The sequence below is a fragment of the Gallus gallus genome, chromosome 11 (genome assembly GCF_016699485.2).
Source record: "Gallus gallus isolate bGalGal1 chromosome 11, bGalGal1.mat.broiler.GRCg7b, whole genome shotgun sequence".
Lineage (NCBI taxonomy): Eukaryota > Metazoa > Chordata > Aves > Galliformes > Phasianidae > Gallus > Gallus gallus.
In genome coordinates this window covers 9,243,138-9,270,672 of record NC_052542.1, presented here as the reverse complement: position 1 = coordinate 9,270,672, position 27,535 = coordinate 9,243,138, and the positions used below count along the sequence as shown (strand labels likewise).

The 27,535-nt window shown below is 36.4% G+C and overlaps 1 long non-coding RNA gene across 1 annotated transcript in view; it reads left to right on the top strand.

Moving 5' to 3' along the window:
* Nucleotides 1-12,710: 12,710 nt before the first annotated feature.
* The window catches only part of LOC107054298, an 80,595-nt gene continuing 65,770 nt past the window's right edge, over nucleotides 12,711-27,535 (top strand). The window contains exons 1-2 of the long non-coding RNA XR_001468446.4: nucleotides 12,711-12,824; nucleotides 20,943-21,073. This is a non-coding gene — a long non-coding RNA (uncharacterized LOC107054298). The remainder of the gene's footprint in view (nucleotides 12,825-20,942; nucleotides 21,074-27,535) is intronic.

The following is a 27,535-nucleotide window of genomic DNA, read 5'->3' as shown; positions in this document are numbered from 1 at the left end:
TGTAAGCTTTGATTAACTCTAAAGTTTTGTGATGTCTGAATTTAAAAATAGGTTAATCCACCCTAATTCTCAGCACATTACATTTACACGTTGGTAAATTGAAGTTTATCAGTTGCTTTTGGGTAGTGCTCAGATTTACCTTTGATGTATTAATGAGTTATGTTTTGGTCTTTGGACCAGTTTTTTTTATGCAAATACCAGGTGTATTTATCTGATGCCTTAAAATGAAAGGCAAAATTTACAGGCTTATAAAACGATGGGTTAGAAAAGACTTAAAGGGCCCTGAGCCAGGGCTATTTTCAGTTGTTTGTATGGGAATGTGTGGGATTTGCAGGATGTTTTATGCTAAGAGCTTTTCAAAGTATTTGTTTAATAATACTTTCTGCTGCGTTTCTTCCATGTCTTAGAAACTGTGCTTGTTCTAAACAATTAGATATGATGCCAAAACTGCAACAGTGAAAAGTACCCTCCTAGAAAGTAGTAAAGTGCTCAGCTGTGATTGAAACAGTCATTGGGCTGATGAGTATATATTCTTGCATTTGGGACTCATGGTGGAATTCTATTTCTTAGCTTTGTTAATAGAGGATTTTGTTGTTTTCCTTTAAGAATAGTAGAGTATGCATGAGATATGGAAATACATGCAGGAAAGTCTACTTTTCAATAGGAAAATAAATATTGTTCAGAGGATAACTTTGTTTAAATGACTGAAATTAAGACTAGTGAACACTTGACCTGCTTTTTAAATTATTATTATTTCTTCATAATACAATATAATTCACACTCTAAGTGTCCTTCAATTTTTGCAAATTGAAAAATCAAATATTATCAGTCAGCTCACCCGTTCATCCACAGGCAACTCAAAGCTAAAAATGGCATCTCAGTATAATGACCAGTTCTTGACATCACACTATACTGACCATCCTTAGATCAGACTAAAATATATAAATCGGTGGTTCAGATAGACCATGCTGAAGAACTTGTTTCTTAAAAACATTATCTGAATTTTCTGACTTAACATAGGTAAACAAAAATTGTTCATAATGTATGTATTTCAAAGACCATTGATTTAAAGCACTAGAGTGGCCCTTATATCTGTACTCTGGCAAGGATATCCTTATTCCAGTGATCTAGTGATGCATCTCAAATTGTAGGTTTAAGTACTCTGAATTCTCTAAGTTAATGGTAGACGTATTTATGGTGCAGGGGTAAATACACTTCTGGATCTCTAATGTTTCTGCTGTTTTTGGAGGTGGATACCTTCTCTGGTTTTGTGTTCATGCATTTTTTTTTTTTTTTTGACAAAGTGGACCAAATAGAGGAAGAGCAAGTGAGCGTACCCAGATCAGCTGCTGTGCCTGAAGAGCTCTATTGCAGGAGTAACCTGCTTTCTGCTGGTGTTGCCTATGGGTACAAGCTCACCTACAACCTTGTCTTTGGAAAATTGGTTCCTTCTTTTGCTAGAGGTAAGATTTAGGTCAGGACAGAACCAATAGCTTTCTGATTAGTCTGTTTATCCTTGAAGACACACACATAGGTAATGGTTGTGCCTAAGAGCAGCGAATCTTCTTATATCAGTGGATCTGTTCCTTGATGCCACCTGCTGAAGAAGCCGTGTGGCATGGGGCAGTGGGTTTGGAGCTGCAGCCAGCAGTGTGTGTAGCTACATCATAAAGCTTGCTGATGAATTTCTGAAACCTGGCGGCCTGTTGTGTTCTCCCCAGCGTTGAGCTCGAACTGATCTTATTCGTATCTGTCATTTCTTTTCTATTTGACATCACCATATTGTTGCTAAAAGAGTATGTTTTGACCACTGGAAAAACAGACATTTCTTTCTCTTTAAACCAGAAAAGTAGTGCAGAGTGAGGTTTATGTGGAAATATTATTTTTTTAATGCATTTCTCACTATGGCATTCAGGTGTGATACACTGAAGTATACGGTGGTTCATTTTGCTACTTACAAGATAACCACAGACACTGACGTAAGACTAAAGCTGTTTTGGCTTTTGTTTACATTCTTTTTATTAAATATTGTTAGCTGCTTGTTTTCAGACTGGTTTTAGCTATTCACTGTTTTTTCCTAAAATGCTATTTTGATGCTCTTTTTTTCCTCTGGTGTTACTCCTGATAGTTTGGTATTTACTGGAGTGCAGGAATCGTGGTGAGGATATTGATCTGTGTTGGTCTTTTTTCTTTCTTTCACATGGTCATTTGGATTGAGCCATCTGCTTGTCTGATAGTGGGAATACTAAAAGACATTTTCTTTTCAGCTCTCATATGAATTGTACTTTCAGATAGAGGTTATTCACTTGCAAATATCAAGATTGAACTATGATTCTGTGGCATTATGTATAAAATCATGAAAAATAATGTTCCCCCAAATATTTTCTTTGGTATTAGTCCTTCGTCATTGCTTCACTATTGATTAAAACTGTGCCATAAAGTGCATCTTTTTTTTTCAATCACTGCTGCAAGTGAGCAAGAAAAGGGACCGTGTGTATTCTAATTTTTTCACAGTTAATATCAAGAAAAAAAAAACCTTTGATAAATACCCTTCATGTGAGGATCTCAAATACTTTTAAGATGGTTTTGTAGAAGTGTTGCTATGTAGTTGCTATGTATTGTTGACTGGGAGGAGTGCAGGCAGAATGCATCTCCTGGAAAGTTGCACCATGCTGAGGTCTGCACAGGGAGTCAGAACAAGAATGCAAATAGAACCAATGTAATCTGGCTTCCATTCCCCTTGCCCCCTAACTTCTGCTATCTGATTTTTTTTTCTTTCTTTCTAGCATTCAGAATATATCTTCAAAGTCTGAAACTGAATGAGAATAAAATACTTTGTTCCCACTCAGACTGAATGATTCAGTGTGAAAATAGTGAAGGTCTGTAGGTAATGGCTTCAGTGAGTAGATGAGGTTGTCAGTGTGCTTTGGTCAGATCTCCATTATATTACCAGGTTTAATTTTATTATGGCTGTGGAAGGCATGGTTAACTCCAATGGACAAAGGGAAGAAGCTTTCTTCTGGCAACTTCAGCTGTTTAATCTATGCAGAAATTGAGCATGAAGTGCACTAATAATGGCTCTGGGTTCTGAAGAGGTGCCATATGTGAGTTTAGCATCTACAAAATAGCTCGGAGGAGACATGGCAGAAATTGCCCTGTGGGTAAACTACTTTCTCATGTAGGCTGGGACATCACCATCTCCTGGGTTCCTCTAGGAAGTTGAGTGGGGAGTCTCCATTGTTAACTCTCTGGAGTAACCCCACCACCAAGTCCTCAGCACTGATGTCACTTGCAATTGCACTCTGGAGGAGCCAGAATTTCTTGTTTGATCATGAAGGAAAACTGTACATTCTACTAAATTAGATTTCTAAGTTTTGACTGGCATGAATATCATTAGTAGTGTCAATTTAAACCCTTCAGTAGTCTCACTACTGAACAATCTGGGTGAATGTTTTGCATTTGTAATTCTATTAACATGCATCTTTCCAACGTGTTTACTTGTGGTGTTGTTCTCCCCAAAAGATCTGTGGTTAGTTTCTAGTCCTATTCTTTGGAAGACTTCTTGGCATTACAGTATGATTCATTTAATTGTTTTATTCTTTGTAACTCTTTAGCTTTATAGCATAATTTCTCTCAAACTGTGGATTCCCTCTTGATTTCTCCAGGGGAAAAAAGGTGGGAAAAGATGTCTGAGACTCCACTACTGTAAATACTTCTGCTTGTAGTTACCTTCTACAAGTAATCCCTTTGAAATCAATAGGGAATATTCCCAATAGTAAAGTTAAGTCTTGAAGAATAAAGCCTGAGTCTGGTAAAAATCACAGAATGTTGCATGTCTTCATTACAAAGGGCATAATCACAAAAGAGGAACCTCATAGAAAATAACCACAAATGAACATAATACAGCAAGTCATTTCATAAACTGTGATATTCTTATTGTTCTTTTTACATGGTATCTATATGTTTTATTAAGGGATCAGCAGAAATATCCCTATTTTGTAGTGATGCTTGTTTCAAGATTACTTGTGCTTGACCTTTGATACATTCCTATGTTTTCTACCTTCGCATGTTATATTCTGTGGCTGTTTTTTCCCTATCCATCAATACTACATTCAGCTACACTTAGGACAGTTCCTTCCTGGCCCAATTAACATCAGCTGTTCTGGTGGGTGTGTAGCTGTGCTATCTAATAGTATTTATTTTTGATGTGAGATAAATGACAGAAGTGTTCTACTTTTTTTTTTTCTTTCATACCAAACAATGAAGTAAATAGCTATACTTTGAAAGGTTGTTCTCAGTCAGGACTTTAGTAAATTAAAATTTAATCAGCAAGGTGAAATTCATTCAGGAAGCATATTGGTAAACTTCAGTTAAAAATCGCCCCTTTCACCTGAAGTTAGGATTTTGACCTGCTATTTCACAACAGTGCATATTAAATGTACTTTCTTCTTTTGCTAACATAAATCTTCAGTAGCCACAACTCTTGTTTTGAATTGTTTTTTTGAGTACTTAGGAGGCTTTGCTTGCTGCTGGGGAAGAAAAACAATGACCCACATTATTCATTAATTTCTGTAATCATAAGGTGAAAGTATAAAAATCTCTTGTCTAAGGATTTTAGAAGCCTGAATCATGATTTAGTTTAAATGTCCATATTCAGAGAGTGGGGCCAAAAGCATACACTGAGTTTACCCATTTACCTTGAGGAATATGGCTGCAAAATGGTGATTTCTAGCATGTGAAATTCTTTTGAGCAGCAGCTTGTAGTCTGTATTTGAGGCTACACATTCTCATAATACAAACTTGGAGGAAACTAGACAATTTGTAAAGTTAAAGGGAAAAGTTATATGCCATTGTAAAATAGACGTTTCTATAGTGTGTATTCCACAGCCTATAGAAATAAAATATTACAAAATGCAGGTGGCAGATATGTATGGATACCATTAAATAGAATTTTATAATGAAAATTTTGTCTCATGAAGGTGAAACTTTTAGATCATATTAGAATTCTAAATTTTTTATGCATAGCAATCAAATGACCTCTCCATATTGCCACATAAAGTGTAGATTTAAAGTTAAATGATCCAGTCAGTCATTCAGCATTTTCTTAGGGTCATTTTTTTGCCAATAACTACAGATGTTTACGTGTGGTTCCTCTTGTTCCTCTGTTGTATTATTTACATTTTAAGAGTTGAAGAAAGAATGACACTTAAAAAACTGTTTTTAATAGCCTTTGTTTATTTTTAATACGTAGTGTTCCAGGCTCTTGCTCTAATGATTTTTTTCACACTGCATTGATAATTAAATTCATTCATTTTCCTGGCTGCACAATTCTTTTAAATAAAAAGTTATGGGTAATAATACCTATTATGTTGAAAGTATAGAGGAGAAAAGGGCAGATCTGTAGCTTTTAGTTCAAGGGTATCCAATGGATTATACATTATAGATTTAAATAAAAAAAAATCTTGATTCTTTAATCTATGCTACAGAAAATATCTTTTTTTTTTTCTTACTTGAATGCTTGTATCCTTTTTTTCTGATGCTACTTCACATGTACTGTTTGTTCCAGTAAAACAAGAGCTGCAGATATGTAATATGCTATCCATTTCAGGATACTTATTACTAGTAATTTTAGCAAAGACATTAACTGTGGGTCATCTTAAATGACTGGAGACTGCATATGATTGTCTCCTAATGTATACATGGTAGCAGTAATCCTCTTCATGGCCCCCAGAATGTCCCCATAAGAACCCCCTTAAAGTAATCTAATGTTAATAAGTAGGGAAAAGTATTGTGAGCATGTAAAACTGTGGTAGCATGAAGTACATAAGATGAAAAAAATCAGTCTGTTGTGATGTTATCTATTTGCTTACATAGCCTAGGCAATTTTTACCTATTCTATGAGATTTTAGGTTTTACATTTCTTAAATTATGCAAAACGGATTTAATTACTATTAGTGAAGACACTCTTAGCCTTATATTTGATTTTTGTCATGTTTACAGAATGCAAGAGCAAAAAAACATTATGTCCATTTGGCCAAATACGTGTTTTAACTGTAATTTGAAGAAAGAGCAGTATAAATGAGTGAGAATTTGTGTAATTTAAAATCCACAATCTAACTTTGCAAAATTTGTTTTATAAGCTGGGCATCGCCAATGCATGTAAACAACAGCAAAAAAAACCAACAAATAACAAACAAACAAAATCAACCAAACAAAAACAAACTGAAAGAAAGCCACAAGAAACCAACAAACCACCTCTAACCCCAACCATAATTCCCTCCTTCACTCACAAAAAAAACCAAAAACAACCTTTTGAAATAATGATAAAGCAATATTTTTCTCTTGACGATCCTATGTGTCAGTGAATTCTAAGACTGACAGAACTGGTAGTCTTTGGAGCATTGAGGGGGCCCACATGGACACTTTGGGAAGGCATCACTTCTCTGATTTGTCCCCAGGCAAACAAACCAAAGAAAACCCCACTGTCCCCAGCAGATGAAGTATTAAGGTCAGACTCTCGGCCTGTGCAGCTCTTGGTATTCCATTATGGAAAGCAAGTCTTATTCACAGTGGTAGAGATAACCCTGCTCTATATAATGTCTGTTGCTAAGTACATCCTTTGAGTGGTATAGTTTTTTTTTACATACATTTAAAAATACTGGAGTGAAAACCAGCATAAATAAGATTGTTTGAAATCTGTGACCAAAGTTCAAGCTTAGCATGCTTAGTTTATCAGCGAAACTCTGACATGTCCATGTGCACGTATGTAGAGGTTGGTTCTGATTGCATGAAGCCCAATTACTCAATAGCAACAGCATAAAAAGTTTGTCAAGTTGGGATTTGAAGCTATAAATAAAATGGAAAAAAAATAATCTGACATACAACATTCTCACCCCATACACTTATCCCATCAAAAATCAGCATAGAAGATGTTAGGTAATCTTTTGTCTTACTCAGTTCTTATAGAAAATAAGGCCTATTAGCCAGCAGTGTCTTCCGTGAGTAGCATCACCCTGGAAGACAGAACAGTGCATCTTGTGAGACACCTCCCCTTGGTGGAATTTTGTGATTAAAAGACACTTTGGAAGTCTCCCTTTCCATCTGTGTCCTTGATGATATGTTGAAGATATAAATTTTGACACAACTATGTCTTCATTTCGGTTCCTACTTTCCTCACCAGTGGAAGGCTTGTGATCTAAATTTCTCTCAGCGGTGTCCCATTGGTTTTACATGTTGAATGTTGATGACAAGAATCTGATCAGACTGGATGCTGCTGCCCACACATCTCTTGTTTAATAGTGATACAATAACAATGGGATGTCCTTGCCAGACATTGGAGACTACAAGCTTGCATTATTTCAGGAGCTGAAAATGTTCTCTTCTTAGCATTCTTTCTTAAAAAATATACACACTTCCCGTATTCAGCAATTCTCACAAAGCATCTCGTAACTGTTCGTGTGTACCTGTAATTAGTATGGCTGTATCTCGTGGACAAACTCTCACAAGGCCTGCACGGAATGAATCTGCTCACTATGTTAACTTGTTCTATCTTGGCAGTTTGTTGGAGGTGTGTGCGTTTTGCTCACAAACATTGGACAGACGGCCTCACTACACAGAATGTGTTCTTTTCCTGAATTGTTACAAACTTTGTGCACTATGAGAACTTTCTTGTAAGGTATCATTAAGGAAATTCCCAGGACTATGAACATCCTATATAGTATGTGCCAATTTCAGCCGCGAGTAAAACCAACTACAAAGTCAGTAATGAAGTAACCTGTGATTTTTCAGCTTTCTCACCCTTACAAGCACAGTATGTAGTTACATAAAGAAACTGTTCATGCACAGGTTTCAGTCTAACCTCAAGCATGCTAAGAAGTGCGGTAAGAGTCACTTACACAAAAGTCAAATTCCCTGTTAGAATTACCCAAGAAGTGAAATTTCTCATAGAGTTTCAAGGAGACATTTACTTCAGTTCATTTCGTTCATCTGCAATGTATCATTTGGAAAAATCTTCTTTGCCATTATTAACAGAATTGTTCAATATGAGACTAAATAATCTGAATTCCACTGCAATAAAAGTGTTAAAAATGAGCTTCAGTTTTTCTGCTTCTTATTCTTTCTGTGTTTCTGAGATATGTTCCTTTTACTTTTCTTTTAACTTCCTGCCTGGCTCAATGTAATTCATAATCTTTTCATTTGAAGAGGGCCCAAACAGGAACCATGTATCCAACTTGATGATGCTGATTAAAACCTACTTTGATTCCAGACTTCCATGAGGAATGCTTTCAGTACTCCTATAGGATTTGACTAACAACTTCTAACAAACTCAAAGATTCAGCAACTGGGAGTTCATTATCTACACCAACGCAAGAGCAGGAGCTGAGTGTAACACCCTTGTCTTTATCTCTGAAAGAAACACTCATGCATGTCTGGCAGAAATAATTGAGACAGGAGATGATAATACTAGAACGTAAGAGCAGATGAGTTGAAAATATTATCTGTGCTCCCTCATGATTTACTTTGTGATGGACCTTAGACAGCAGGGAGAATGTACAGGTATCCCATGTCTCGGTGCAGGAAAAGTGTCTGATATGGCATCTCAGTCTTTGCTTTTTCAAATACATCAGTGTTGGCACTTGACACTAGTAGGGGTCTTATTGTGTTCTCGGGGATCAGTGATTATTGCTCAGATCTCCTTTAAGTCAATCTTCTGTTCTTAACAAGTTTGAGAAATGAGGATACTGAAGGCAGGAACATCCACAGTGATTACAGGTACACATGAACAATTATGATATGCTTGGTGAGAATTAGTAGAGACAATATGGGAAGTGTGTATGTTTTTAAGAAGGAAAATGCCAGGAACAGAACATTTCAGCTCCTGAAATAGTGAAAACTTTTCACTCTCCCTAGGACGTGGTGGTGTTGGTGTGTCATTGTAAAACAAGAGATGCCTGGGTGGCAATTTTTATTAACAGCATTCAACATGTAAAACCAATGGGATGCTGTGCTGGGAGAAAGTTGTGATATATCGCTATATGCGCATACGCAGTTGTTTCAAACCTTGCTTCAGTACTTTATTAGGAGTTAGAAATGGTTATAATTCAGACTGCGAATATCGAGTCTTTAATTCTCGTGAAGATGTAGGGAGGTAAGTACTCTGCAACTTTCTCTGTGTGTGTGTGTTTTTTTTTTTTTTTTCCTTTCTATCTGGCATTAACTTCCACTGAGCAGAAAGGCAGAGAGGGGCCTTTGGCGTGGGTACAGTAAGCCACACTAGCTACCTGCCTGCCAGCCTGCGCATAGTGTTGGTATACAGGCTGTGCTGCAGCCTTGCACTCCTCTCAGCCTGCAGGTGATGTCCTGCCTTACAGGATGCATTTCACTGAACAAAAACAAATCTATTTGTATTTTCTAGCATTTGTGGTATCTGAAGTACTGGGGTTCTACTTTACTGTACTGTAAACCTTTAAAAACCTGCTGTAAGTTTGCTTTGTAGAATTGTATTAAGGCTTTAAAAAAAAAAAAAAACCTACAAAAAACAGCAACCAAAAAAACCCAGATGAAAAGAACACAAGGAAACTATGCCAGAGAGTTCCTTATGGATTTAATATGACTCAATACCTTCTCCTGGCTGAAATGTGAACTGTGTGTTATAATACGTTTGTGAAAACTCAGTTCTGGTATTCAGCATTATGTGTACCCTAGTTAATAGGTATTTCCCTGGTTTCCTCAACAAGGAGGAATAAGAGATGAAAAGAAATTATCCAGTTGGTGGTAAAATCACAGTGTAGGCATATTTACAAGAATAGAATTACTACAAGCCTTGCTTCTTTGAGGAAGGAATCTTTCTGTAGATTAGCTTATTTTTTGCACTTCTGCAGCGGAAACGTGCAGAACAAACTATACTGCATCCCTTCTGCCTCAATAAGTATCCATTCTGCAAGGTTTTGGTTTCAGTGACTTATGCAGACACTGGGGGACTCGAGTAAGGAAAATGTTCTTGTTGAAGGTATTTTTGTAACTGACCACAGGTGAGAGTTCTCTATTCTGTGCAAAGTGCTATCTTTTCCTAATATTTCTAGTGCTCGATCTGTGCTTGCAATGAATTGGTGTTTCAGTGCTTCTCCACAATTTCTCAACTTTTCTTTGTGAGCAATGAATGTCAGTAAAAAGGGCAAAACCATCCCCCAGCAAATTAACCTACTTAAATCCAGAAGATATATGGCAACACTATAGTTTCTAATATCTGAAGTCCTTTTGCAAAAGTTAAAGGAATAATATCTTAATTTACTTTATGTTATTGTAACGCAGTATTTTGAACAAGAATGCATCAAATTCCTCTCATTTAAAGTATTTGGCTAATATGTTCTTAAAATGATTATTCCATTCATATATATTACCGGTTAGCAGTTCGTGGCTTATGCTCAAAGTATACACTTCTGTTTTTTCATTTTTAATATGCTAAATAGTTGCTTATTTCAGCCTTAGAAATACTGTGAGTGTGATAAACAGGAAGATAAATGTTCTTTGTCTAAGAAGGAATGTATTGCTGGTAATATGAAAAAGTCTTTGCCTTTATAATTCTAATAAAGTTAAGTTATGAATACAATTGAGAACTGAATATGGCCAATAAATACATTTCACTTACCTGCATGCTGTTCCGAAAAAAACCCAACTTGAGCTATTTTAGAAGGCTTTAGAAGTTTATTTTCCCCAGTTTTATGTGATTTTTATAAATTTAGGTCAAAGGAATTTTCAACTGAAAACAGTAGTTTGTCATGTTTTCTACAACATGTGTCTAGCAAATTTATAAATCTAGTGTTCATCGGAGTAAAGTTCCAAATCATAATGAATGGTTTAGACAGCATTATCATCAATATCCTAAAGGTGCAGCTGTGGAAATCAGTCACTTCCATCAAAAGCCTCTGTCACGTTGCACAGCACTGTCATTTTTTATGTTCCGGTTTTGCTGAAATTAACAAGGCAGTTCTCCAAATGTCTTTACATCTCTTCTACCTTTGGGTGGTGCTTTTGAGCAGTGCTGTGCTGTTGTTTCTGTTCGAAGAATTTAACAGCGTTTATATTTTTGCACTTTATACTAACATAATATTTCTTTTGTGATAGTATGGAGTTAAAATTGTACTGTGTGTTTTAACAGACATTACAGCAACCTCTTAAGGCAAGAAAGTAAATTCATGCAAATGAGTTATGGAAAGCAAAAAGATTTGTGCTTCTTTACTCATTGCAGAAACTGTTATTGGGATATAGGCATTTTCCTCCTGTGGACTTTGTGTACTTACTGTATGTTGAGCAATTCTTCCACTGATAATTGCTATACTAATCTCAAAACGTATTACAAAAGGATCTGAAGAGGATAACGTGGCTGATGTATGTTGCTTTAAATTATTTGCTGCATTTAACTTGTCTTTAAAATATTGTTGATGTAGCTAAATCACATCGCTTTGCAAGCATCTAAAAATTAGAATAAAGGATGAACTTCATATTATTGAGTTAGTGGTACATTCCTAGTTTTATAGTACTTCTTATGCCACTGGCTTGCTAGGGCCTTCCTATAAAACACTGCAATTAAAATCCAGTAACATTCAATAAAAGTATAATAGTGATCCCTTTGAAGAATTCCCAGTGTTCTAAAAAAGCGAAGCTACAGCCAGCAAAATCACTGGACCTTGTGAAGCTGAAAGAAGAGAGTTTTGCCTGTCCTCAGTCAGATAATAAAGAATCTCCCAGTTTTTACTGTTTGCTCACAAGCTGACAGGTCTCTGCCTGGGTTAAGAAGCCACTTGTTGCCAGCAACACCTTTTCATAATGAAGTTACAGAAATATAAATCCTGAGGGGTTCCTGATCATTCCCTGTTGGTGCTGATGGTTTGAGGGATGCTTATTAGCTCATGAGAATAAATCTGTATTTTGCAGGTGTTCTCTGGTGTATTGTTTTTCACACTCAAGTGTTAGCGAGTTTTCTTTCTTAATGTTAGTGCAGTCAATGCACTTTCAGACTGTAAACAGTTTCTTCGCTGTTTGCAATAAGGGTGGTGAGGCACTGGCAGACTGCCCACAGAGGTGGTGGGTGCCCCGACCTTGGAGACACCCAAGATCAAGTTGGGATATGAGCACCTGATTGAGCTATGTGTGTCCCTGTTAATTGCAGGGAAGTTGGACTAGATGGCATTTAAGGGACCCTTCGTACCCAAATGATTATATGATTCTGTGTCTTAGGCTGCAGTAATTCTCCTTGTTTAGAGTTAGTGTAAAAACATGCAAGCTTTTTTTTTCATTTTAGACTTCTTTGCAAAGTCTATGAACTGCAAATGAATGATTTGTTTTCAGTTTTAAAACATTTATACAAACATACATACGTCTATATATATATATCACTATGCTGAAATGATGATTTTTATCAATTGGTTATGCCAATTTTCGAAAAATGGTTGGAGGAGGATTTCTTTCTGTGTAAAGTTGAAGTTCCATCTGTTTGTATTTCTACTTATGTCACCATCCTGGGGAGAGAGAGAGACAGAGAGGAAAAGGAATAACAGGGCTGGTGTGTTTTCACCTCATGTTTAAAACTACATGTATACACTTTGAAATTGCTTTTATATAAACTCAGTGTTTTCCTTTCTATTTTTCATTTATGAAGAAGGTTTTGAGGTCATTCTCTGCAATTAGGCAATGATAGCAGCTTTACACCAGGCTGCACTAATTGCTGAGGAGGAAGTACTCAGCCTGTGCACTGATTTCTCTAAAGCTTTGCAGGTTTGAGCTCACTTCTGCATTTGGTAATCTTCTAATACCAGTCCTATTTGGTAAGACAGCAGTTCCTTGTTTTTGTGCCCTTGCTGAATTCAGTTTTGTGTTTAAAAGTTCTTGCCTGTTTGTCTTGTTTGTGCCACGCAGTAAGATCTCTTTGAAATCTCACTCAGGTCTTCAATTTACTTCATTACAGCTTTTCATTCCATCTTCAAGTAATGTCTGATTCTTTTACCCTCCCTGTTGAAATATGAGCTTTTTCTGCTTTTTTTTAATTGTCAGTATTAAAACATCTGTTTGCTGTAATTCTTAATACTAAAATAAGTTGTTTAATAATATTAGAAAGTACTTTGAAGAAAAGTTTAGTGTCCATAAATCAATTAAACTAATGCATACAAAATATTAGGTAGCGTTTGTGGCCAGACATCTCAAGCATTTATTTTGTTTTGGAATGTGCGTTGATGTATCGATTTATCTTTCTTTTTTTCCTGCTTTTGATAGAGGCTTCTGTGCTAAGCTGATACTATCTCAACTAAAATATGAAGAAAAGATTTTTATTTCTGTTCTCCTTTAAGCACTTTAAGAAAAGACATGCATATAATTTTTGAAAAAGAGTAACAAATGATGGATTTCTCTCTAAAAATTCAAAGCAGAGTATTTGTTAAATTTGTTATTTTTTTTACAAACTAAAAGTACTATTTCTTTAACCATGAAGTAGCATCCAGGTATGCTGGGTTATTAGCAAGAGTGTTGACCAAGCAGAATGTGACTAGACAAATGTCTTCTCATTGTGTGAAGCATGAAGGCCATGATAGATGATTTCAAACAACAAAGCGCAGCCACTGAGACAAAATTAGTGTTGTTTTAATTACCAGTGTCTGTAATGTTATCTATCCATAACTGCCTTGAAATAGACTGTCAACGGGAAGAACAGAAAGAGACTTGAGCTGATACTTCCATGTAGTATTCCTTATCTTTGTAAAGTCACAACAGCATGCTTTTGTAAGAAGTGTTTAAAGCTTTCCTTGAAACAATCACTTGTAAGCTTAAAAAAAAAAAAAGTTCTGTGCTTTAAGAGAGGTGTCTTTTTATCTTTCTTTCTAAGAAAAGAAGCAAGCAATTCCTATTAAATGCTGTTTGGAAGTCAGGGTAACGGGTAGAAAATGGAACTTGGCCTGACATTCTTCAAGTAAAGTTTACACTCTGTGAGTCGTGTTTTTTGTCAGTCACAAATAGCGTTATGACACTAATAGTAAAGAAGATTCTTTATTCCTGAAATATCCTTGAGCTGAGATGGGGTGTTCTTCATATATTAGTAAGTGTATATGTTGTGAAGATGAAGTATTTCTTACTTCCTGGGCTTGCAAGAGATGAAAGATAGGCCAGCTTTTGAAAATGGTCTATATGGCACATGCTACAAATGAGCAGGGAAAGCAATCGAGCTAATAGATTACAGTAATTATCCAATCTTTGGCTAGTTTGTATTGGCAAACTATAAATACAGTACACATTAGAACAAGGTGCTTACAGAATGTACATGAAAGGTCAATGTAATTTGCAAGTCGCTAGTCATTAGAATATGCTAAAAACCATTGCTTCAGGGCTCAGATTTTAATGATGAATACATTGATTATTAAGTAGCAGAGGAAAAATGTAGCGGAGCTACTGTAGTGTAATGATAGGTCGCTTTATTTTGGGAAGGAAATCAACTAAGCTTCAGAATGCATGCATTGAGAAATATAATTGCAGTGAGGAAAATTCCTCAGAGGAGCTTGGCACATATTAAAAGCAAAAACTTGAGACATGTTTGTGATAAGATTACTAATAAATCTCTGGTAAGTCTTAGACTCCTGACAATAACACAGCAACAGAGCACTTCATCTTCTCCATGCTTTAGAATTTAAGATCGGTCACAAACAATCTAAATTACGACTGATACTAGGCAGATGCAGTGCTGCGCTGTGTTGCTCATCATAAATCTCCTCTTCCTTATATGCAAATTAAACTCCATTTTAAAGGATAATTTTTCACATGGTGATCTCCTTTATTTGGGAAATGCTGGTGATTCTTAATGTTAGGAGAGCCGTCTGTGGGGCTCAGAGGCACCGTTGCTGAGGGAGGAGAGAAAAGGAGGACTTGTTTGGAATAGTTTGGACATCAGTGCATGGGATGTTTCAAATAACTTATTAAGTTAGACACAGCACTAACACTGTTTGTAGTTTAGCTGCAGCCTTGTTTTCTTCAGCAGCTGCCTGAACAACTTATCTTTGACTGTAAAGCTCTGTCTTGTTTATGTAAAATCCTCAAGGTTCTTTAACTCTTACAAGAGTGGATCAGAATATAACCAAGCTGTGTAGACAAAAATGTATTTCTTAATTAGCAAACAAAAAAACCCCATCAGCTCTTCATTTAAAACAACAAATTTATCTCCCTTCGGTATTTTGCCAACAATTGCATGTGATTTTCAAGCTCTTTCCTTCTCTCAGGCTCGTGCACACATAGTTATGTGCAATATAAAGTTATATAGGATATAAAGATTTTAGATGTAATTAATTGCTATGCAGGTGTTACTAAAATGGGTCATTTTATGGGGCGGCAGTGTGACACAAAAAAGTTTGTCTGCATGCAGTGAAAGGAGGAAGCAGGAATATTAACAAGTTTTGATAATTTTTAAAGGAAATTCATATAATCTCTTTTGTAAAATGCTTCTGTGAATCATAACTGATGTACTGTAAGGGGAGGTAAGTGTATAATCTGAAAGTAAAAGCTTCAGATTTTTTTCTTAGAAGTTCATATCAAAACTGATCTTATGCTTGGCATATTTGATATGTTGTTCTTAAAAGTAACTCATACTAAATTGAATGAAGCTATCTGCACTGTGTGAGGCATGAGGAGAGAATGGATAGGATTGAGAAGCACTTTAGCAGAACATTAATCAGATAGACCAGATTCTCTTTGGTATAACTTATTCTCGTTCCTTTGACACCACTAGTTTACATCACTTTAAGTTCTGATCTGAGTGAGATGGCTTGGGCGGTGAGTAATGGTTGGCGTTGGTGTCAGCATGCAGAATATTTTGTATTTCTTAGAAGCTGGAAGAAGTCCTATCTCTTAGTCATATCTTTAAAACAGTTTTAAAAACTGCAGATTAGGAAAACTTTTAAAAAGTGAGAAATGTGAAAGAATCTGTTTTGGGAAAAAAAAAAAAAAAAGATGAAACAAATTAGAATTATTCCAACATGGCAAATGTTAGAGTAGGAACGTATGCTATAACTTTGTGTTTTCTGATTGGGATGTATCCATAGAGGTTCCTCACACTGTGATAACCTGAGTCACTCCTCCAGTTTTAATTTTGAACCTTGTTGGCAAATAACTATCTCAGAAATAGCACAGTCTGCTGTGAAAAGTTTAGATTATCTATACTTTTCACTGTTTTTGGAAGCAAATGCAGGTTATTGGTCTCACTGAGTGATTTTGTTAAGGTGTGTGCGTAGTTACAGCTGCAGTAAATTTCACATTCAAAGGAAAATGAGCAGTGGTTTTAATTCCCCTGTTCCATATTTGCACTATTGAAACAGATACTGTAGTACGTAGTGCTATGTAGTACCATGATGCGAATTCATCGAAACGTGCGTTAAGGGGCAACACAACACTAGGGTAAGGATATAAATATATTTTACAATTCTTAGCTTCCTATCATAAGAATAGTTCATGAGTGAATGTAAATTTACAGCAGGTGCTTATCAAATGTGAAAATGCTTGCAAATCAGAAACAAACTTTGGGACTATAAATGTATTTCAATGATAGTTCATACAAAGAATATGTTTGGCAGTAAGAAATAATGTTCTTTGCTTCTGTAAGAAGCAGATCAAGACATTATTTTATGTGGAGAATTTTAACATTTGGGTCAGATTCCTATGCAACAAAACCTGCCATCCTCTAATCAGAATGCTGATTATTAGGGAACATATAATGACATAAAATATTATTATTTATTTATAAGACAAGATAGAAACAGTACCCAGCATAAGGAAAATGCAATAAAGAGAAAGTACAGTTAAATCAGTTGATTTTACTGCTTTGTTCAATACAGAAGTGATATATTAGCTATGAGTTTTCTATTCTCTCGATTTTAAAATACCTGATAAAAAAATATTGATCAAGTATGCTAATGTCTTGCCATGTTTAAAAAAGCAAAAGTTCTCTGACTTCAGAAAGTGATCTTTGAATGCCACCGTGATGTGGTCATGTCTCCTGATTTGGAATATTTTGCTCCACTAAACTAGAACCCTGTAAAATCTTTTGGGTTTGACTGTAAGATGCACTTGTACAGACAGTAATTGGCCTGCTATAGAGATATTAATTAACATGTTAGATATGTTTTCTTTATTAATGAGAAATTCGCACATACTATTTAAATTAATTTGTATAGTTTAAAATTAATTTATTGTGGCCTTCGATGACCTCAAATCTACTAAGACAAAGCTGGAGTATTGTACTAAGTGTTAAACCATTCATTAAACATTTTATGCAAATAGTGTTTGTTTATAAACAAATTAACTGCAAGGATTTTCAAAACAGGTGCTGTGTTGTGAATGCGTACTAAATGATGTGGTACTGAAAGAATTAATTAGACCTTCAGATGTAATTAGTTGCAATAATTTGCGTGATTAGCGGCTTGGTTAAGAAGTAAGACACACACATTGTAATGCATGGAAGAGTCACTGCAGTAGCTTTGTCTTTCATACGGTGAAGATGAGATTTCCTCATGTTTAGGAAATTTTTCAAAAAATTGCTGACATAGCTGGAGTTAATTGCCAAGTATCCTGTAGGGGGTAAGGTTTTTTTTTCCCTTGGCTTGTTGCGATGCATATGCATTGGAAGCAATACAATTTGTTTGCACCTCAATGAATTTTTAAAACAGAAGGCTGTTAACCCTAGATCTTCAAGTCTCTGGAGGAAGGAAGTGATACTTAATATGTTCAGGGTTAAAAGATAGGCTATGATAAGCGGTATGAAACAAGTCTGGTGTTTCAGGATCAGTTCTAAATATGCTTGTAATTTTCTCCCCCCTTGCAATCACACTTCCGATTTTTCTTCTCACATACCCAACAATGCAGTCAACCATTGAATACGCATGAAGATTGCTTTTGAAACTGGTGTTAGTCAAAACTCATTAAAAAGAAAGCTATGATTACTGATACTTAATTTATGATGATCACACTTCCAGTTATGACAAGTACCTCTGTGACTTGCAAGAAAGCTTTTTCATCTCGATAATACCTTGCTTCCTGGTGACAATATTACAGAGTGGGTATGAAGTGAATTAATAGAGAGATTTTTTTTGATCTTTGTTTTACCTACTTGTAAAAGTGGATTGACAGGAAGCCACAATAGATTCACTTTTGTGGTCACTGGTGGAATAGCATTGCTATTTTGAAAGAAAAAGCAAAAGAATTTGTGCCTTGAGGCATCAAGAATGCACAAATACGAAAGTAATACACACTTTGGCAGAATTCATTGCTCTGACAATACCCTTTTAATATAGTTAGAAGCTCACTTGGGGGGACCTGCACATGTGTTTTGAAAGGATAGATATGTTTTCTATGAATTGCTTTGTCAGAAAAAGTCTCTAGAAAAAGTCAAAGAACAGTGTAGAAGAAAGTTCAGTCAATTGTCTTCAAGCAAACAGATGTAATTATTTGGCAGTGTAGAGGAGATGAGGTGATAAGAGGCTTCTCTGAATAACATGCTTATTTATGGAAAGTGTTAGAGTTGATCTGTAGGGGTGTCCCATCCTCAGCAGATTTAATTTAGGGTATTAAATGCAGGACCTTATTTCATCAGGTTAAACTACAGCACACTGTAAGTTCTGGAGGAACTTTATTTTGTCCTGGATGGTAATGGTCATGTTAGAACTTGTTTCATTTGTTAACATGATGATTCTGAGCATGAGCTGGTGAGGACCATGGAGCTTTGTCAGGGGAGGAGCAGCTGGGGGTCAGGGAAATAGTCTGCACCAGAGGGCGGTGGGCATGGAACGGGATGCACAGGGTGTTTAGACAACATTCTCAGACAAAGGATTTGAATTTAAGGTGGTCCTCTGTGAAGCCAGGAGTTGGACTTGATGATCCTTGTGGTTCCAATCCCACTCAGAATATTCTGTAGTTCTGTAGTTGTTTAAAAGCGGAGCCTTGCTACCAATGTGTTAATGTGCCATATGATTTCCATATGATGAGCCGGTATGTAGCTGCAAATCTGACAAGAGCAACAAGACCCAGCAGGAGGTCTCTGGTTAAATGAAGAACAAAATGATATTATGTTTGGACTAGTAACTGGGAACTATTGGCATTCATGCATCCAAATGAAAGTTCTCAAAAAAAGAAAAAAAAAAAAAAAAAAAAAGAGCTTTTTATTGTGAAGTCAATGTGGAATGCTGTTTCTTTTATGACTAAGGCAAAATGTAACTATGCTACTTCTTTTCTACAAAAGAATGGCTATTTTCACACTTGGCAATTTTTTAAAAGAGAAGTTAGAACAGCAATTTAATAAAATATTAAAAATGACAAAAGAATAAAACCCATCGTTAACTGCTGCACAGATGCTGTCTGTCTGCTGTTGCAGGGATTACCCTTAGTTACTATGAATGAAGTTGACTATCATTGGTTCTTTGGATGCTTCATGATTGGCTTATTTTTAAAGAAGTTTTTCTTTCTATATATATTTTAATAGCGTATGTGTCTATTAGTTTCAAGGAAAGAAGCCAGTATTTTAGCCCTGAAGAGGCTAAAGATCAGTTGACAGAGCTGAGATGGGATCCACTTTGAATGTTTTATTTTTTTCCTTTCTTTTGTCTGTTTAATTCAGTTCTTTCATTTTAAGTGTGATGTTTGCAAAGTAGTCTTTAAAATGAGCTCTTCTGTGTTGTGTTTGAATTTGAACAAAATTAACATTTGTATGTCATCTGTAGATGCAATGCATAGCTCAAGGCAATGAAGAAAAGAAAGTCAAAGAATATGGGAAATTTGATTAAAATGAATAAGCAGGAGAAGGTCTTAAGGGTGGACATAGCTTACTCATTGATTTATTTGTATTGTTTCTTGAGGCAAGATAAGCTAATTCCATGGGATGCTTAGGAAATAGGCTTTAAATCTGAAAATAAAAAGGCGTTTAAGTCAATGAAATTAGGTTTTAGACACTGTAATCTGGAGACTTTCCTATTACATTTCTTAGTCCAATTTCATAAAGAGAATGCAGTGTTGTGCAGGTAAACACTGAGTGAATGTCTTTCCAATGAATTTTCATTGTAAGTTATGTTGCAGGAAACATTCCTATCTTAATCCATTACCAGACTGAGTGAGGTTCTTGTCCATATGAATGGCAGCTTTGAGTTGATCTAAATGAAGTTAAAGCGAGTATGAGGAAGTAAGAGTTAGTAACTTCTGATATAGCTATGAAGGCAAACTTGCCTTGCCAACTGGAATCTGGGTAGGGAAGCCCGAGAGAAGAGAACTTTGTACATTCCCATTATATTTCTTCCTTAATATCTGCATGAAGTCAAAACTGAACACAAGTTGCATGCTCAGATGTTTTTATTTGAACCTGTTTTATGGTTTTGGGTTTTTTTTTTTTTTCATTTTACCTTCTGTAGTTTCAGAGATCCTTTTAGTGCTACTTGATGTTAGCTGTCAGTGGCAGGAAAGCAAGACGTTTTTGATTTAGACAGAAGTTTGGGTGAAGAAGTTTGTAATCTGGATGTATAATGATGACATGCCTCATTTAAATGAGGGAGAGGAGGCTGTAAACAGTAGGAGTGTTCTCTCAGAAAAAACATTTCAGTGCTTCTCTGTCAGGTGCAGCTAACTCGTGATAGGCATGCTTTGGTATCAAGGTACACATATAGGCGTACGTGGGACAGTGGTCACATTATTGACATATTGGGCGCATAGCAAATTTCAGGCTGGAAAGGACCTCAGGAGACCTCTAGTCCAACTTTCTGAGGTAAAGAATTAAATGTACCTTCTTTGAAAACTGGATCATCTGATGACCAGAAACAACCTATTTAGCATTCTGTTTATAACTTTGCACAGATGTGCTGCGGTTTTTTGCAGTAGCTGGTGTTCTGCAGTCACTGAAGGGTTCATGTCACATATAGCACATTTCTGTTTTTCAGCTTGGTAACATGGAAGACTTTGAAGAACTGAAGCCAATTCATCTTGTGTCAAGATGGCTGGAAACTCCCAGCAAATCGAGGGTGATGGGAAGATTGAGGTTATTCTCAGCTTTGGTCAAGGATAGTACCAGGTACTGATGCATACAGCAAAACTGACTTCAAATTCTTGGCTGAAAGATCTCCAAAGGAAAATAATTTTCTCTGGGTGTTTTGCAATATTGTTTAACTGCAAATTTAAAACAATTCAGTTTGCTTTCATTTTTTTGTTTACCTATAGCAAATGAAATTGATTTTATAATTTCAGTTGAAAGTAAGCTGCATGTGTTTTTTGATATTCCCCAAACCAACAGTAATAGGAAAAACAGACAAAAACCTTTAAACAGTAGGACTTGGGAGGTGTGATCTGAAATGGCAGTGCTTGTGCTATTGCAACTGACTGCAGGATAAGCCAGGCCAACCCGAGCAGTGACACATGCTCCTTAGCTGCCTCCCATGACATGACCCAGAAGGCCAGCCACCTCAAAGGTGTGTGTAGCTATGGGGGATTCTCTTGCATCCCTCTAGGGAAGCCTGCATCCTCTGCTTTCTTCTCTTCTATGAAGGGCCTGTACACCAATGCTTGCAGGATGGGGAATAAACAGAAAGTATTAGAGATCTTTGTGCACTCACAGGGCTATGATCTCTATTTAGTCTTGGAGACATGATGGGGCAGCTCACATGACTGAAATGGTGTCATGGATGGCTATATACTTTTTAAGAAAGGCAGAGCAGCAAAGAGAGGTGGCAGAGTTTGTCTTTGTGTGGGACAACAACTGAAAATTTTCAAGCTCTGCTTAGGGATGAGTGATGAAAACTTGGAGAGCTTATAGGTGAGAGTTAAGGAGCATACTAATGTGACTGATCAGGGTGGAGCTAATTACTAACTCTCCTGGGCTGAATGCAGCCCATAGGCCGTAGGTTAGACTTGCTTGAGTTAGAGCATTGGGAGGTAAGTGAACCCAAGAGAGTTGGTTAATGTTCATGCACCACATTTTCCAAGCTCAAGATCAGTGCATCCCTAAGATTAAGTAGTCAGACAAAGGTGGCAGAAGACCCACGTGGATGATCAGGGAGCTCATGGAAAAACTCAAATGGAAGAGGAAATTCTATGAAATGTAGAAAAGGGGTTTGGCCACTTGGGGGAAATATAGGAATGTTGTCAGCACGTGCAGGGATGCAACATGGAAGGCTGTGGCCCACTTGGAATTAGATCTGGCAAGAGAAGTCAAGGACAAGAGGAAAGGCTTTAAGTACATCAGCAGCAAAAGGAGGACTAGGGAAAATGTGGGCCTTCTACTGAATAAGATGGGTGCCCTGGTAACAGAGGACACTGAGAAGATGAAGTTGCTGAACTTTTTATTTGGTTTAGTCTTTACTGCTAAGACTGCGCCTCAGGAATCCCTGAGATAAGAGGGAGAATCTGGGGAACGTAAGACTTCTCCTTGATTGAGGAGGATCTGGTCAGAGATAATCTAGGTGAACTTGGCACACACAAGTCTGTGGGCCCCAATGGGATGCACCTGTGAGTGTTGAGGGTGCTGGCAGAAGTGATTGCTAAGCTGCTCTCTATCATCCTTGAAAGTTCGTGGAGAATGGGAGAGATGCCTGAGGACTGGAGGAATGCCATTGTCGCTCCAGTCTTCAAAAGGGCAAGAAGGATCTGGGAAACTATAGGCCAGTCAGCCTCACCTCCATCCTTGGAAAGGTGATGGAATAGCTTTTTCTGAATGTCATCTCCAAGCAGTTGGACTAAAGAAAGTTAGCAGCAGCAGACAGCACGGGTTCAGCAAGGGGAGATCATACTTGACCAACAATGAAACCTTCTGTGTTGTCATGACTGGCTGGGTAGATGAGGGGAGAGCAGTGGATGTTGTGTACCATGACTTCAGCAAGGCTTTTTTCACTGTCATCCATAACATCTTTGTAAGTAAGCTTAGGAACTGTGGAATAGATAGTGGACGGTGAGGTAGATTGAGAACTGGCTGGCTGGCAAAGCTCAGTGTTGTGACCAGCAGTGCAGAATATAGCAGGCCTGTAGCTAGCAGTATTCCTCAGGGGTCAGTACTGTCTCTGTCTTGTTCAATATCTTCATCAATGGCCTGGATGGTGGGATAGAATGTACCCTCAGCAAGCTGAGGATATGAAGCTGGGAGGAGTGGCTGACACACATGAAGGCTGTGCTGCCATTCAGTGGGACCTGGACTGGCTGGAGAGCTGGGCAGAGAGGAAGCACATGAGGTTCAATGAGGATAAATCCTTCACCTGTTTTGTTGGTGTGGCAATTTGTGACATACATCTTGAGTTCCTTTGGTACTCAGTAAATTTGTTTAGGAAAAGCTGTTGTTATATGAAATAATGGCAGACTTTAACTGCAAATGTCAAATCAAACTTACGTTAGATTTTTGTTTTTAAACTTCTGTTTTACTTTAAATGAATTGAACATAAATTCAGGTTTGGTGGTAACTCTGGTTAATTTCACTGATACTTTGTATCTTAGAAATGAAGTGTTTGCTATCATGGAGATCATAATTTTTGTGCACTGAATTTGCTTTATATGATAGAGAAATTATAAACTACAATATGTGATCAAACAGCAATATGGAAAGCTTAAATAGAATGCGCCCTAAGGACAAAGGCTGCTTAAAACTATAGGGGATAGAATAAATGGGAGTTTTAGTAAAGCTATCGCTGATTTCAACAGATAAATTATGCTCTGCCTTTTTTGTATCTCTTTGGGACTGTACTACATAAATTATGACCAAATATAATTTAGACTTTCAGCCTATATTTCTGAACATCCATCTTGTACATTTTAAGTACAAAATTACCATTTTGCAGAAGTCTAAAATTGAGACAAATTTTTTTCATCTGTGCATTTAACTTCTGCATACTTTATTGCAGCTAAAGGGTTAGAGAGGACCTCATTACTATCCAGAGGGTGATGTTAGCCTGATGATTGTATAACTGTGTTAAGATCTACATAAATGTGAATGAAATTTGGGGGACAGACGAATTATATATTGTTTCAGAATTGGTATGGACTGTAGCTTTAAACAATAAGTAACATGTTTATTTTTAATAAAAAGCAATCCAAATATTTTTCAGAAAACGATATGTAGATTTCCCTTTTAAAATACAGTTTTACAGTCAAGTCACCTGAACTTTGGCATACATAAAACCCACAGAGTCCAGGCCTCCAATGCATTTAGGAGTTCTCAATTTGCACTTGAATATTAGTGTGTGTATATGAATAAAGCAATAGATCCTAGGAGCCCTATTTTCTATTGCTCAAACACAGTGTTTTGTACCTTGGTTTTCTGTGTAAAATCAATGGAGAGCTGTATGCTTCATTTCTTTCATTATAATATGCTATGCTGTAATCCTATGTGGAATTCTAAAATTAGTAATAGCCACAAGGTGCATCCTTGGGGTGAATTCATGTCTTCTGGAGGGGATAAAATGGGGAAAAAAGATGAAACTCCTCCTTATAGGAAGGCAAACTCACAGGAAATTTATATTTTTGACAAAGGAGAACTATGTAAAATTGACCCAAGATAGCTTTAGATAATATGCCAATACCTTTCAATGATATGAGTGGAGTTTTTTGATCTGTAATAATGGAGGGCCATCCCTCCAGATTTGATCTAACTTTTCCATATTGAGAACAAGAAACATTTAATGCTTTGCAGATACATTTGAAAATTACACTTCTAGTCTGCAAGAGTTTGAAATTGTAAGACCTAGGCAGCATTTGTATGAAGATTAGCTTTATTTTGCATGCATTTGATGACCACGGCTTTAAGAATTGAACACAGACTTTCAAGATATAAAAAAAAAAAAATGTGAGCAGAGGAACTATTTATAGTAGGAGCACAATGAATAAAAGTGCTGAAGAAGAAAATCTACCCCATCTTCCAGATACAATAGGCAATTTTTTCTTTGTTACAGATCAGGTTACCTATTCATTAGGATGCTTGTACATACAGTGTTTTGCCATTACAATGTTTACCTTTTTTCTGTAATTGATATTCCATTTAAAGCCACTAGCATTCGCTAGACTGTTGGCTTTCCCTACTTTCTGCAGTAAGTAGAAGGAATACGGGAACTCACATAGTAATGCTAATTGCTTATAAAGATTTTAATGACAATCACTTTAACTGATGGCAAAGATTAGTCTACTATCACAGACACCATCAAATGCAGCACCAATAGCTTGTCACCTTCAGCAGAGGGGGGAAAAAAGGTGTTTCTGTTATCTACATAAAATGGTGGAATATTTAAGTTTGAAAAGTGAGAGAATGGCAGTTTCAATTGTATCTCTCAGCTGTTCAACATTAGAAAAAAGTAAATTGAATAAAAGAATAACAGCAACAAAAAAGATTTCTATACCCCTCTTCTCTATTTAACCTGTTAGATGTCTTCTAGGGAGGAAATGCAACATAACAATTATACAAATTGAGTAGTTTCTTTGGATCCCTAATTAGTTTTCTTACTATAGTCTATATTTTTTTTCCTTTTGAAAAGTGAAAGAAATAGGGAATTTTATCCCTCTGGGATCACTGTCAGATTGCTGCTGCACGACTCCTGCCTTTTGGGATGGGACACCCCATGTGTCTTTGCATTTCGTGTTCCACATTTGCATGCATTTTTGAGAGTCTTCTGAAGTTTTCTTGGCTAGAGATTCAATTGCTTAAGGATATTATAGCTGATGCTGCAATACAATCTTATTTTTTCAAAAGACAGTCTCTTCTTGAACTAGTCAAGATACTTCTCAAAATAAGGAAGCATCGCTCTGATGCATCACTTATTTTTCAGATTATGATTGGGAAGATGATCTTGTGTTGGCGTTAAGACTGTTCCAGTGTATGGTAGAAGATGATGAAATGCATTCTGTGTTCTACAAGCTCCTCTCGTCATTAATTATGTATTGTATTTTATTTTTTAGGTCATGAGCTTTTAAAGTTGTCTTATGCACACAAAAGAAAGTCTATGAGTTAGGTTAAATTTTGAGTCATTACTAAGTGATTTCATGTCCAGAGAGCCTTCAGCTCAGGACGTGTAACATTTATCTGCCTAGAATTAAAAGGAAACGAAAGAGATTTATTAGTGCTTGTTTCTTTAAGATGGTTCTCCACATTTGGATTGGTTGAATGATTGAGGATAAAAGGCTTTCATAACGATGTTGCATTGTACAAATGAGCTCTAACCAGAAGTGCTGTCCTAAATGCTGCTGACTTAAGGATTAAAGTACTAAGAAGAGAAGATAGCCCCTACCGTTTAAGTTATAACCAATGTCCTCTTATAAAATACTGATTTAACTAGAGTAATTTAGTTTGAGAAAATTGTATGTGCAAAATGGCTAGGTTTGCACTGAAGTTTAAAGAGATAAATAAAAGAGAAATAAAAGATAAAATCACATGATTTTTGAGGTACAGATAGACTAGCTGATTGTCAGTGAAGTGGGTAGTGTTGCTGTAGATATAAGATTGAGTGCATTCAGAGGGAGCACAGACATTTTTAGATGACATGGGGAAGAAACAATAAAGGTGAAGTTAGGGAAAAGTACATGCATTTTTGCATTGAAGACCTTGTTTTCTTTAGACGTTTCACGTGTTAAGATGGTTCATAAAATCTTTTCCTAAGTTCAGAAAGAAGAAATTCAGTGTTCAAGGAATCAGTAATATCTAAGTAGGTTTCAAAAGCAAGCACAATAACTGTCACACTATCCACATAGATGCTAATTATTTTTTCCAAGTAAAAAGTATGTACATCTTAACATTGCAATTCAAACCTAAAAAAACCCCTGAACTTTAATTTTTCATTTGTATTTGCCCTTAAAATGCTCACTGAAAGGAAACGTACTACAAAATATATTGATCTTTATTGGGTATAAGCTCTCATAATTTTAGTATTCTAAGATAACATGATAGTTATATAATTTCTTGTGTTGTATAGGTAAGTGTTGTAATTCCTAGTTCTGGAGGTTAACTGTACTCCCTAAAATATATAAATAAATCAACTGTTCTTAGCTTTTAAAATATAGCACTTACATTTTCAAACATTAAAGGTACCAGAAATAAGAAAAAAAAAGTTGAAATGATTTGACTGTATCATATGTCTTTTTTTTTTAAATTATTTTTCACAAAGGATCTTATTACAGTCATCTGCTGTGTGATCCTTGCTCTGTTCTGGATCTGTCAAGGGCAGAAAAAGTTGCTGCTGCCAGGTCCTAGTGCAGATTGGATTGTGGGTGCAGGCAGCATTGTGAACATGTGGTATTGTACTGCTGGTGGGTGACCTATAAAAGGCTATTGCATGCAGTCTGTAAATTGGAGAATCCAGGTGCTAGTGACTTCAGGAGCTGGGGAAGGCAGAAAAGTGGGTTAAGACTTCTCTCTCAATCCCTGTGCAGCAGAGATATAGAATTAAGGCCAATTTATTATATTGCTTACCGTACATTTCCTTGCTTTACAAATGTTTTATTTCTTTGAAGAATGGTAAAGTATATCGTCATTCATGCAGGGAATGGATGTGGATACATATATAGAGATATT